The sequence below is a fragment of the Bubalus kerabau genome, chromosome 1 (genome assembly GCF_029407905.1).
Source record: "Bubalus kerabau isolate K-KA32 ecotype Philippines breed swamp buffalo chromosome 1, PCC_UOA_SB_1v2, whole genome shotgun sequence".
NCBI classification, from domain to species: Eukaryota; Metazoa; Chordata; class Mammalia; order Artiodactyla; family Bovidae; genus Bubalus; species Bubalus kerabau.
This window is the reverse complement of record NC_073624.1, coordinates 162,421,041-162,434,243: the sequence shown is the minus strand read 5'-3', so window position 1 is coordinate 162,434,243 and position 13,203 is coordinate 162,421,041. Positions and strand designations below refer to the sequence as shown.

Here is a 13,203-nt window from a genome sequence, read left to right as displayed (position 1 = left end):
TGGGAAATAGATGGGGAAACAGTGGAAACAGTGACAAACTTTATTTTTTTGGGCTCCAAAATCACTGCAGATGGTGACTGCAGCCATGAAATTAAAAGATGCTTACTCCTTGGAAGAAAACTTATGACCGACCTAGATAGCATGTTCAAAAGCAGAGACATTACTTTGTCAACAAAGGTCCATCTAGTCAAGGCTATGGTTTTTCCAGTGGTCATGTATGGATGTGAGAGTTGGACTGTGAAGAAAGCCGAGCGTCGAAGAATTGATGCTTTTGAACTGTGGTGTTGGAGAAGACTCTTGAGAGTCCCTTGGACTGCAAGGAGAGCCAACCAGTCCATTCTGAAGGAGATCAGCCCTGGGATTTCTTTAGAAGGAATGATGCTGAAGCTGAAACTCCAGTACTTTGGCCACCTCATGCCAAGAGTTGACTCATTGGAAAAGACTCTGATGCTGGGAGGGATTGGGGGCAGGAGGAGAAGGGGATGACAGAGGATGAGATGGCTGGATGGCATCGCTGACTCGATGCACGTGAGTCTGAGTGAACTCTGGGAGTTGCTGATGGACAGGGAGGCCTGGCGTGCTGCGATTCATGGAGTCACAGAAAGTCGGACACGACTGAACTGAACTGAATAATTACTTGCTTTATTCAATTATTCATTCAACAAAAATTTATTGAGGGACTATCAGTTTGCAATGGAACAAGGGAGACCAGACAAAAAGCAAACAAAGTAACATACAGCAAATACTACAACAAATAACTGCAAAATGTAAAGGAACACAGGTAACAGGACAGAGAAGATAATGGAAGATGGGGAGAGGAGACCTGATAAAAATGGACCCAGAAGCCATCCTGGAAAAGGAGATGTCTATGCTGAGCTTTTCAAAAGATGAAGTCACTTAACAAGATAGAGCTAAGTTGAAGAGTATTCTGTAAAAATAAGAAATAGTATGTGCAAAAGCACAGGGATGTCAAAGAGTTTCTCATCTTCATGGAACCATGACAGAGGTGAGGGCCACAGCTCATGAAGGACTTTCTGTACACTGATAAGGAATCTGACCCCTCCCCTGTCGTCCAGTGGTAAGAAACCTCAAATGTGCCCTAGTATTCCCTAAGGAGTACTCTACATCCCTAAAGCAGAGAACAAGTGCAGGTAGGAGGAGGGAAAGAAGACAGACGCAGGGCAGGGACACAGAAGGTTCTTAAGCAATAACAAAGCTTGTTTCAGAAATCCAAGTCAGCAGCAATGATCAGTGGCTAAGGAAAGAAAAGCTGGAAGAAAACTAAAGAAGTCGAAGAAACGGCTGCAATAATGCTCCGGCACTAAATATTGACAACTACTTACTCAACCATAAGTGAACCACAGAAAGAGGCACATAAAGTGCTGTAACTGTAATATGGGCTTTCAACGTGAGTTTCCGAACTCATCTCAGATAACTCCATAATCAGAAACAATTACAGCACAAGTGCAACCAGAGACGTTAGAAAAAAAGGAGAAAGAGTGGCCGCTGAGTTTTTCCCTTAAAAGTATTTTGCTTCTCCCTCTCCCACAGAGTCCATAAGACTGATCTATACATCAGTGTCTCTTTTGCTGTCTCGTATACAGGGTTATTGTTACCATCTTTCTAAATTCCATATATATGCGTTAGTATACTGTATTGGTGTTTTTCTTTCTGGCTTACTTCACTCTGTATAATAGGCTCCAGTTGCATCCACCTCATTAGAACTGATTCAAATGTATTCTTTTTAATGGCTGAGTAATACTCCATTGTGTATATGTACCATGGCTTTCTTATCCATTCATCTGCTGATGGACATCTAGGTTGCTTCCATGTCCTGGCTATTATAAACAGTGCTGCGATGAACACTGGGGTACACGTGTCTCTTTCCCTTCTGGTTTCCTCAGTGTGTATGCCCAGCAGTGGTGGGAAGATTTGGGCGAATGACATTGAAACACGTATAATATCATGTATGAAACGAGTTGCCAGTCCAGGTTCGATGTACGATACTGGATGCTTGGGGCTGGTGCACTGGGACGACCCAGAGGGATGGTATGGGGTGGGAGGAGGGAGGAGGATTCAGGATGGGGAACACATGTATACCTGTGGCGGATTCATTTCAATATTTGGCAAAACCAATACAATATTGTAAAGTTTAAAAATAAAATAAAATTTAAAAAAAAAGATAAAAAAATAATAATAATAAATAAATAAAAGTATTTTGCTTATACTTTAAAAGGTTTTTATTACTTAAAAAAAAATTTAAGGTACTTCATAATAAAACTACAAGAGCAGACAGAGAAAACCAAATCAAAATTCAGAACCTACCACACAGCTAAGGGCTTCCTTGGTGGCTCAGACGATAAAGAATCTACCTGCAATGCAGGAGACTTTGGTTCGATTCCTGGATTGGGAAGATCCCCCTGGAGAAGGGAATGGCAACCCACTCCAGTATTCTTGCCTGGAAAATGCCACAGACAGAGAAGCCTGCTGAGTTACACGCCATGGAGTTGCAAAGAGTCAGACATGACTGAGCAACTAACACACAAATCACATGGCTAGCAGTGCTAAAAACTACTGAGAATGGTAATTAGTAAAAATTACCAAAGAAAAACTGGTCAAAATAACAACAACCAAAAAAAAAACTTAACAGATTCCTAATACCTCTTTAAAAATTTTGCTACCCACATATAAAAATTACAGTTTTTTGAACTGAATAAAACTCACCAAACTGGAGGGAAGAGATGCTCTTTTATATCTCTCTCCAGGAGCCACTGTCTTCATTTGGGAAAAAATAGGTCAATACATAAAGACACATATATGATAATGACAGACCTCAGGGTCACAGATTAGGATAAAATTGATGTGTGTGTGTGCGTGTGCGCACACGCGCCTCCTCAATCTTCAGTCGTGTCTGACTTTGTGATCCACTCTCCTTTTTTAACTCTAGTACTAACTCTCGCTCTCCAGGTCCCTCTCTCTCCAACAGCATTATAGGACCCCAAGGCAAAGTCTCTTGACTTCTCCAGTGGAGAAGTCTCTCACTCCCTAGATTATCTCAATCAGTTTTAATAGTATTAAATACTACCTCTATGCCAATGACAGGAAACTTACATCCCCAGCCATTTGTCTGACCTGAACTGTACTCATGTATACCTAGCTGTCTAGACAGTATCTCCACTTGGAGTGCTAACAAATCCAAAACTGAACTCTTTATTACTTACCCCTAAAACCTGCTTCTCCTGAAGTTTTCCCCATGCCAGTAAACAGCAATGCCATTCTTTCAGGTTTTCAGGTCAAAACCTACAACCCACATCCAATCCACCACCAAATTCTGGTGGCTCTACCTTCAAAATGTACTGTATACAGAACATGCGCACTTCTCCCAGCCCTGCCTAAAAGCACCATCATCTCCCATCGGGGGTTATTGCAGAAGCCTGCTGAATTATCTAATTATGCCTCACCTTTGACATTCTCTACACAGCAGCTGAAGAGGTCTATTTAAAACAAGTCAAAATCAACCAATAGCTTCCCACTTCAAGGGTAAAAACTGAAAAGATCTATTGGCCTAAAATGTCATATATGATCTATTTTGCACACCCACTGCCATCCCTTCAGCCCCTCCCACATCTCTCTGACCTCGTCTTCCACCTTCATGTCATTTCTCTCAGTGCCTCCAATGATCTACTTGTGGTTGTTGTTCAGTTGTTAAGTCATGTCTGACTCTTTGCGACCCCATGAACTGCAGCACACCTGGCATCCCTGTCCCTCACCACAGTACAAAAAAAAAAAGATCTACTTACAACTCTTCAAATAGTACAAGCATGCTTCAGACAAAAGACTGCACTCTTATTTCATCTTCCTCAAATTCCCTCCCCTAATATCAGCACAAATTAATCACAACCTCACTTCTTCCACATCTCCATTCACCACTCATCACTGCAGCCTCCTCTGGCTGCCTTATATAAATCAGAAGCATCCCCCCTGCATGTTTTTCCCACCTGATTTTGCTTTGCTTTTTTCCACAGCAATATAGTAGCTGATGGGCTTCCCTGGTGGCTCAGTGGTAAAGAATCCACCTGCCAATGCAGGAGACTCAGGTTCGACCCCTAGGTCAGGAAGATCCCCTGGAGAAGGAAAAGGCAATCCACTCCAGTATTCTTGTCTAGAAAATCCCACGCACAGAGGAGCTTGGTAGGCTACAGTTCATGGGGTCACAAAAAGAGTCAAACATGACTGAGCAACTAAATAATAACAACAAAAATAATTAACATATTACATATATACTTGTTTACTTCCAGTATCTTGTTACTTGAATATAAGTTCCTACAAGATCAGAAAATATGTTTTCTTCACTGCATCATTACTAGCAAGTGCCCAGCAGTATTTGTTGAATGGCTAGATGGCATAGACGAAGAAAATCCAGATCCAGGAACTGGTCTCAAAGTCTGGGCTGAGGAAACTTACCATGAAGAAATCCTCAAGTCATTTAAAAAAAAAGTCAACGGCAGAACTGGCCACAAAAACGACCAAATCTACATCTCTGCTGCTGCTGCTAAGTTGCTTCAGTCGTGTCTGACTCTGTGCGACCCCATAGACGGCAGTCCACCAGGCTCCCCCGTCCCTAGGATTCTCCAGGCAAGAACACTGGAGTGAGTTGCCATTTCCTTCTTCAATGCATGAAAGTGGAAAGTGAAAGTGAAGTCACTCAGTCGTGCCTGACTCTTAGTGACCCCATGGACTGCAGCTACCAGGCTCCTCCATCCATGGAATTTTCCAGGCAAGAGTACTGGAGTGGGGTGCCATTGCCTTCTCTGGCTCTAGCTGATGCCAATTACAAATAAGGGCTGACAAGTCCAGACTATCTCAAAATAAAATAAGCTTGAGATAAAATTTTTAAATAAACGAGGAAGAAATGGCCATCCCTGCCTCCCTGTAAAGAAATACCACCTGGATATGTTTCCTGTAGGCTGGCCTACCAATTCAGATCAAAATATCACCAGATCCATTCTATACACTTCAACAGCTCTTATGAATAGTCCCAGCTTTTCTGAGCTATGGTCTTCTGAGAAAATTGTAACTCCCATGCCTAACACTGCCTGCCAAGACATAATGGTCAGAGAAAGCTCTCAAATTTCCCCAAAGCACTCAGGCTGCAACCAAGTCTCATTAATATAATGACAACAACAATTCAAAGTAGCTTCTGGTGACTGCCTATCTTCATTGTCTCTAGGGTATCCACTAGGGGCTCCATCATCAAAAGATTGTGGTATCTTGATATGGGAGGACGGGTGGGGGGTGGGGTGGTGTTGGGGGTGGGGGGAGGGGGGAGGGAGGCAGGAGGGATTCAAAGAAACAGGACTTGCATTTATTTTTTTCCATTCTAAAGAGAAGTAGATTGCCAGGGAATCAAAACATCTGTTAAGATATAAGATGTCATCTAGGCTCTTTAATATGACATCAAAACAGAGACCACAGAAGAACAAAACCCTAAGAAATCCAGCATTCCTCAATTAAAGAGCTGTCTTGCATCTCCCATTACCACACACAGAATTGGAAGAGATGGGGCAGATCATGCCAAAATGGACAGCTGGGAGCAGTAATAGGGAAGGAAAAGAGTAACAACTGGAAAGGCGGGAGAGAGGAATAATTACCCATATTTTTTCTCTTTTCCACTTCCTATTCTACTTACCAAGTACAGAAACTGGGCATAAGGATAAGAGAAAGGACAACGCAGACAGTGAAGGAAAGGATGCTCTGAAGCAAATGGCAGCAGACGATATCATGCACAAATTCCTTTTCTAAGTGACTCCTCGAAAAACAGACATATGAAGTAAGTTAGGAACTGATCACAGAAATTTAAAACAAGTTCCCACACCTTAGATAATGAGAGAACTATACAAAGAGAACACAGATTCTTAATTATTTGGAATGATGGTCAACAATCCTCAAAAACGATCTAAATATTTTCAAATTAACTTTCTGATTGACATGGAAAATGTGAAAATGTTTCATGGATGCAGGTTTTAAGAATCCTCTGGCTTCCAAATGACTCCAAATCTCAACCAACCAGAGGTAGTAACCAAGTCAGAGAGGTAATTCTGGAAGCATTCAAGGCAACCAACTCAGGAGAAAAGAACTGAAAACTCAAGCGACTACACCTATCATGCTCTTGCTTGGTCAATTCACTTAAAAAGAAAGGATCATTCTGATTGGTTGCTCTCCATAGGCTGAGTCAGGCCCCAGCATCAGCACCTGCAGCAAGCAGATGGCAAAAGCTATAAAGAGGACACAGCATAGTCTGAAAAAGGTCCTGAGGAGGGGAAAAGGTCAGAAACGAAGGAAAGACTATTTAATTCCACAGAGCCACTGCCCACCAGCAAATCACACAAACCAAAGCCATCTGCAGCCGGCGGTGGCATTCTGTATTCTCTTCAGTGCTGACACTCCCCTCTCCTTAGCACACCCAATCCTGCACTGATGGCTTTTCCCCTTCTCCCTGACAGCTGCCACTCTCTAGAGCTTCTCCTCCTCCAGCCACTTTTTGATTTGGTGATTTCATGTTTCCTACCCCCAGTTCCGTTTCTTGCCATCTGCCTGTATTAGCTCATGCTTTCTACTCAGTTCCTGGCCTTGGCAAGTTCATAACCCAATAGGGGAGGTAAATGTGTCACTAAGTTTTAGGTACAATAAATTACAGTCAGTGCTATGAGCAAAACAGAACAAAGTGCTGTGAGCACATAGTCATTTGTCATTACCCAACTCGATAACATCCAAATTAACACTCCAGCTTCCCACTCTCTTATCAGTTACTAGGCTCCATATATTTCCATAATATCCCCTGATCTCTACTTCCAACTTGCAGTTTAGGCTTCATTTCTCATTAGACCTTTTTCAACTACTTCCTACCAGAAACACAATTCAACATATATCCACAATATGTCAATATCCACAATATGTCAATATACATATGTCAATACGTATCCAATGACACAGCAGCCATCTCCCTAAAAGATATAACATCCTATATCATCCTTCTGCTTTGAAACATCTAATATACTTCCAGGACCTGAAGATAAAGTTCAAATCCTTAGCAGGGAAAATAATATATTTTTCAAATAGAGAACTTCAAAAGCAGGCAGCCTGTTTGAGTTCTAGTTCCAATGCTTACTAGCTGTGTTACCTTTGGCAGGTCACCTTACCTCTCTTTCTGATTTCCAAAATGAAAATATGAAAAGAACCCACATCTTAGGGCCATTATGAAGATTAAGTAAGAAGTTCTATTCAAAGTGCCAGCAAAGTACCGACAATCAATGTTAACTATTATGCCAAGATTGTCTCATCTATCTAGACTATCTTACTCCCAAAGGAAGAAGATAACCAAATTTTATTTTCATATATTTTAGAATGATTAACAATAAAAGTTAAATCAGAAATGATCTTCTAGTTAATCCTGAACCAACAAATATTTCAATTAACCAAAATATTGCTTTCATGAAATTTTTGGTCTAAATTTATTTTTTTTTAATCCATTTATTAAAAAAAAATAACTATATTAGCTTCATTTTGTTTCCTATCCAAGTTCAAGAAGAAAAAAAGACAGTAGTTTAGCAATGGAAATTCATATATTCATAAGAATGTGATTCTCTTTAGTATAAAAGCCACATAACTTAAATGCAATTACAACTGCATATATTATTGTTAAAGATATATATATACACATATATACACACATATATAAAACAAACTCTACAAGCTTAAGAAAATAAAAATATGGTGGAAGGACATTTTTCTCAGACCTCATAATCTAAAGATGAAATCTCACACAAAAAATTTTAAGTCAATGATTTTAATAATTTTAAAATTGAAAGTCTACAGCAATAAAAATAACAAAAATAAAACATCACAAACGTATTTCAAGAGAATAATATATTTATGAGGCTAAGTGCTAATGAAAATTAGTAAGAAGATTCCAGTAAATTTATAAGCAAAAGATAAACAATCCTACAAAGAAGAAAATACAATGAGAAAAATACTGCACTTCCTTTTCTATTGTGAACAGTGATCTTAGACACCAGATACTCTTATACTCATATGGGGAAAAAAAGTTAAAAACAAAAGCCTGTAAAAGTAAAAAATAAAACTGGTCAATAAAGCTGCTGGAAGCAGTGTAAATAAATACTACCATCAGAAATAAATCTGGCAATATTTTTCAAAGATGACAAAAACCTTCACACCCTTTGACCTTATAAGCCTCTTCCTGGAACTTTAGCCTAAAGGTAAGAAGCAAAACAAAGGACCTCTACAAGTTAACTAACTGCATCCTGTGAAAAATGGGAAGCAGCTTAGATATCCAATTATTATAAATAAATTCACTGTAACACTGTATAATAATTTAAATGCATAAAAACCATAACAATAAGAAAACATTAAATATGAAAGCAAATATTGAACACTATATCTATGCTTTGATTACAGTACAAAATCGTGTATATATTACAAATAAATGAGAAAAAACTTTTAAGTTTATTTTAATTTTTTTTCATTTTTTGACCATTAAGTAGCCTGCTGATATTGATCAGGCCTATTATACTAAGTATACATTCCAAAACTAAGTTTTCAAAGGCATAAAACCAATTTTTCTTTCCCAAAAAAACTATCATGTAGGTGTAATCAGATAGCTCTTCTCACATACAGCTAGCCATACATGTAATTTTAACTATGCTATTAGCCAGCTGTTGGAGAAGGCAATGGCACCCCACTCCAGTACTGTTGCCCGGAAAATCCCGTGGATGGAGGAGCCTGGTAGGCTGCAGTCCATGGGGTCGCTAAGAGTCAGACACGACTGAGTGACTTCACTTTCACTTTCCACTTTCATGCATTGGAGAAGGAAATGGCAACCCACTCCAGTGTTCTTGCCTGGAGAATCCCATGGACGGAGAAGCCTGGTAGGTTGCAGTCCATGGGGTCGCACAGAGTCGGACACAACTGAAGCGACTTAGCAGTAGCAGCGGCCAGCTACAACCTTATTTTATTAAATCTTATTTTACCATCAAAATGTAACTGTATGTGGGGTCTCCATATGGTGAGCAGAAGCCACTTATTATAGGACACTCTGTCGAGCAATGAGATCCAAATCTCTCTAGACAAATGGAATAGTGAGATTAGGTTTCTCCTATATTCCCAAATGAATCATCATGTTTCTTAGCCTCAAGGGTTCTAAGACCCTAAGAGTGGCAGGCAGCTAAGCAGTCAAGGAGGCTGAAGCTGATTTGCTCTCCCTCTGAAAATTGGTAACTTCCTCATTTTCCCCTAGAGCACCATGGAATAATGAAAAATACACAAGCATGACGTCAGGAGATATGGGATACAAGTAACTCTAAGTGACCTCAAGTAAGGTTCTTGCCCTTTGGGGATTTAGTTGCTTAATGAGTGAAAATTTTAAAGCTGAACCAAATAATCTATTAATCCTTTCAAGTTCGATATTCCACTAATAGACTCCCTTAACTAAATACGTCCAAACCTCTCAAAACCTCCTACTCTGATTGTTAAAAAGAGTTAAAAATAAGAAACTAGGGGCAAGGACACAGATGGTCAAAAGACCTGGATTGTATCCCAGTTCTGTCCTTTTCTACCTGCATGACCTTGGCCAAATTTGTCTTAAAGGCCTAAATTTAAAAAGCAGAAATCCTTACTGGTCATACTCTTTGTCATTCTTGTGTCATAAAACATATTGGCTTTTTTTTTATAAAGGGTTTCATAACAGGGTTTCTGAATAGGGTTTTCATAAATAGGGTTTCATTCCTAACTAGCAACAGTAAGTTTGACTTTATTCTTAGAAATTTTAAAGTACCTTGTGCAGTCATCTCTTCTAAGTTTTCTAACATGGAAAGAGGTAGCTAACGTGCTTTGCCTAGAAACTATATTCAAGATTAGGAGCATTCCTCAAAAATTCATTCAATGAACAGTTTGTGGGCACCTGTGCCATACAACAGCATGTGTTAGGAGTTGCAAATGTCTCTTCCCTTAAGCCCAAAAGTCTAGTGGACACAGACGTATTAAGTAATCATTAACTACCAACTGACAGGTACTAACTGCAGAATGTACAATGTACTAATGCATCAGTGGAGACAAGTGGGATAAGATGTCTGGCCAAGATTCAGAGGTGATAATTTGGTCAGGTCTTGAAGGGCAAGTTGTTTACTAGAGAAGAATTATCAATAGAGGCAACAGGTAAATTCTCAATAGAGGTAAAAGCACAAAGGAAGAGGACATCTTCAGAAAACTCTAAGTACTCTTTGTACAGAGAGGGCAGGCAAAATGGTAGAAGATGAAATCAGAAATACAGACGAGTACCAGAAACTGTGAAGGACTCTGACTTTTATCAAATACAAATTATGAAGAGTCACTGATGGATTTTTAAACATGAAATTTAAACATCTCCCCTTCTTTCCCATTCAAAGTTGAGTCAAACAGAAAATGTAGGTCTGAGTGAGAAAAGGCAGAATAAACTGTCTTATGTTTTTGTTAAATGGAGAGCTCCTGCTGTTCAGGATGGCTTCCAGCAGTTTGTTACTATGGCATATTAATACAACGCTGAAGTAAAAGAGTATGAATTACAGCTAAAAGGTTCAAGGAAGTGTGTGTTGTGTGTGTTACCTAAAGATTATTTAACGTCAGTGTTGATGAACCAGCAAAGAAAACAAGCAAGAAACTACTAAAGATATGAAGTAGTAAATAAAGAGGTAAACAATAATAACGTCTGACTTCAGGCAAAACAGGGAGGAATGCTTAAATTCTTGTAATATATAAATCAATTACAGATAAACCATGTTTTTTGTGACTATCTTCTGCAGAAAGCAAGTATCTTAAATTCCTTTAGGTTAAAGAAGTGCCACAACCAAACACTCTTTAGACTAGTCTAAAAGGTTACGCTTAAGAAATTTTTTTAAATGGCAAAATTAATAGGTTCGATTAATATTTCAATGCTGAGGGGGTGAAAAGGAATGTCTTTCAAAATATTATTTTGAAAAGGCTACCTTCCAGTTATTTTACCAGTGAGAGTGAAACATACACACTTCAGTCTGGGACTGCAGAGAGTCCCTGCATCGGTAATTTCCACGCTGCTCAGGCCTAGTCTAGGAACAGCAAGCCTAATTGGCTGGGTAGCCTACAGAGATGAATTTGCAATTATTGAAATTCAAACTCAAGCTTGGCCATCAAACGCTCCCCCAAAGGATTCATTCTCCCTTTGCCTGACAAAAAAAAAAAAGTAAGGTGCATTAAAAATATATATGTAGAGAAACAGCAGATGCATAAAAAGAAAAGAAGAATCTGAACCTATGCAACGGTGTAGGCCACCAAAGTTTTTCCTCAAGATGTGTCTTTAGGGTGTGTCTTTGTTTGGGCCCAGTAATTTTAAAAAGAAAAAAAAAAAACCCCACAGTCATTCGGGGCACCCCGGTACTTTCCCCTATCAACCCTCACAAGCATCCTGACTGAAATCACTGGCTATCTCAGCTTGCCTCTGATTTCTCCTGAGAGAAGGGCCGCAGCCCCAGGGGCCCAAGGCCCCCGATGCGCCTGTCACAGCCCCAGGGGCGAGGGGCGTCTGGCCTCCCCGCTCCACAGCTGCCCGGCCTCGGGCGGCTCGCGGGGGCTCCAGAGGGTCCTCCGGAAGGCAGGAGGCCGGAAGACGCCACAGCCCTATCCCAAGAGCCCAGGTCTGGGCCCAGGACCGCGCGACCCCTGCTCAGCGCTGCCGTGGGGGCTCGCCGCCCCTCGTCTCCCGCCCCCGACTTCGCTCCCCGGCTCTCGCCCCGACCCCGGCTCTCACCGTGCGGAGGTCGCGCTGCCTCCTCAGCCGCGGCCCGGCTATGGGTCGCACAGCGACCTACAGGCCCAAGGACGGCAGGTGAAGCGAGGGGCCGCCCATCACATCCACGCCGGTCCCGCCGCCTGCCCCGCAGCAGCCACCATTGCGTCCACGGCCTGAGGGAGCGCAGGACTCCAAAGCCACCGCGCCCCCTCCCTCGGCCGGCGCCTGCCTGGACTCCGCCCTCCGGAGCCCGCACACCGCGCGCGCGCAGCCCCGCCCCCCTGTACCCTTACGCGCAGGCGCGAACCGTCTGGGGCTAGGCCCCGCCTCTGGGCCCGCCCCCGCCGTCTGACTCCAGCCTCGGCCCACCTCTGGCACCGCCCCCGCCCACACGCCAGCCTTTCCCAGGCTACGCCCCCACTCGGGACCCGCCCCCTTCCACTGACCTTGCGTCTCTGCCCCCTGACTCAGGCCTTTGCTGGATGCAAACCTGTGATGCCTCAAACAGGCTGACCCACCTATAGCCGGCCTTCTGAACCAACATTTGTCGCCTGACCGTGGTCAAACCCGGCAATTCAACCTCCTGACCCTGAGAAGTTAGGAGTAGTCTGAGCTTTGGGTCTGACATGGGCTTCTCTCCCACCTTCGATAGAGAAGACGTCTCTAACAGTTTGTATTTCTAAGTCCATCTGTGTTCTCTGCCCTCCCGTGCTTGCTCTGGTAGTGTTAGAACCACACACTCGGGCAGATCTTGCTGAGATCGAGGGGAAGAAAGAGGCACACCGGAGTGCTGAGAATGAAAACAAATTCAGGACACTATCAATCTGGGTTTCCTTTGCCTGGGACCAGGTCCTCCTTCCCTTTGGGACTTAAATCACCCATAGGCCTTCTCTTCTCCTTTCTTACTTGATGGCTGGGCCTCTTAGTGTTCTTGCGCCTGGAGGCCTCTGCCCTGGATATGACTGGATGTAAAAGCCCTGGAGCTGCCCTTATGTAGCAATAAGCTAGCTTTACCTGAAATTCTTGGGGGCCAGCCATATCAACATCTCCACTGCAGTAAATAATATTTAAGGAGAATTTCTTGAAAAATACTTATTTTTTCCATCCTCCAGATCAGTGATACTTCAAGAGGAAAGGGAATGAAATTTTCCAGACTGATACCAGCGAGCATGCCTAACTTGTAGAACCACATTTCTCTTGATATGACCTAATACTTTTATATTTGGAAAATAAAGTGTCATTTTTAATTTCAACCCCTAAAGTTAAAGATTGGATTTCTTGGATGATAAGATGTATGTTTAAAATGTTGAGAAAGACTAGATCTAAACACTATAATTTATCTTTGGATTAAGTCAGGTAATTAGACAAACACCAGACTGAATCCTTGA

At 41.8% G+C, this 13,203-nt stretch overlaps 1 protein-coding gene across 5 annotated transcripts in view; it reads right to left on the bottom strand.

Moving 5' to 3' along the window:
• The window catches only part of CCSER2 (coiled-coil serine rich protein 2), a 166,580-nt gene extending 154,490 nt beyond the window's left edge, over positions 1-12,090 (bottom strand). Inside the window, exons 1-2 of one of the 5 annotated variants that reach the window (XM_055537937.1) lie at positions 11,834-12,089; positions 2,326-2,458 (exon numbers count right to left, since the gene is read on the bottom strand). The gene's annotated coding sequence lies outside the window, so the exon portion shown is untranslated. Of the gene's footprint in view, positions 1-2,325; positions 2,459-3,800; positions 3,939-11,833 lie in introns of those variants that run through there. The other 4 variants (XR_008699379.1, XM_055537927.1, XM_055537951.1 and 1 more) reach the window with 4 other exon arrangements.
• Positions 12,091-13,203: the final 1,113 nt, after the last annotated feature.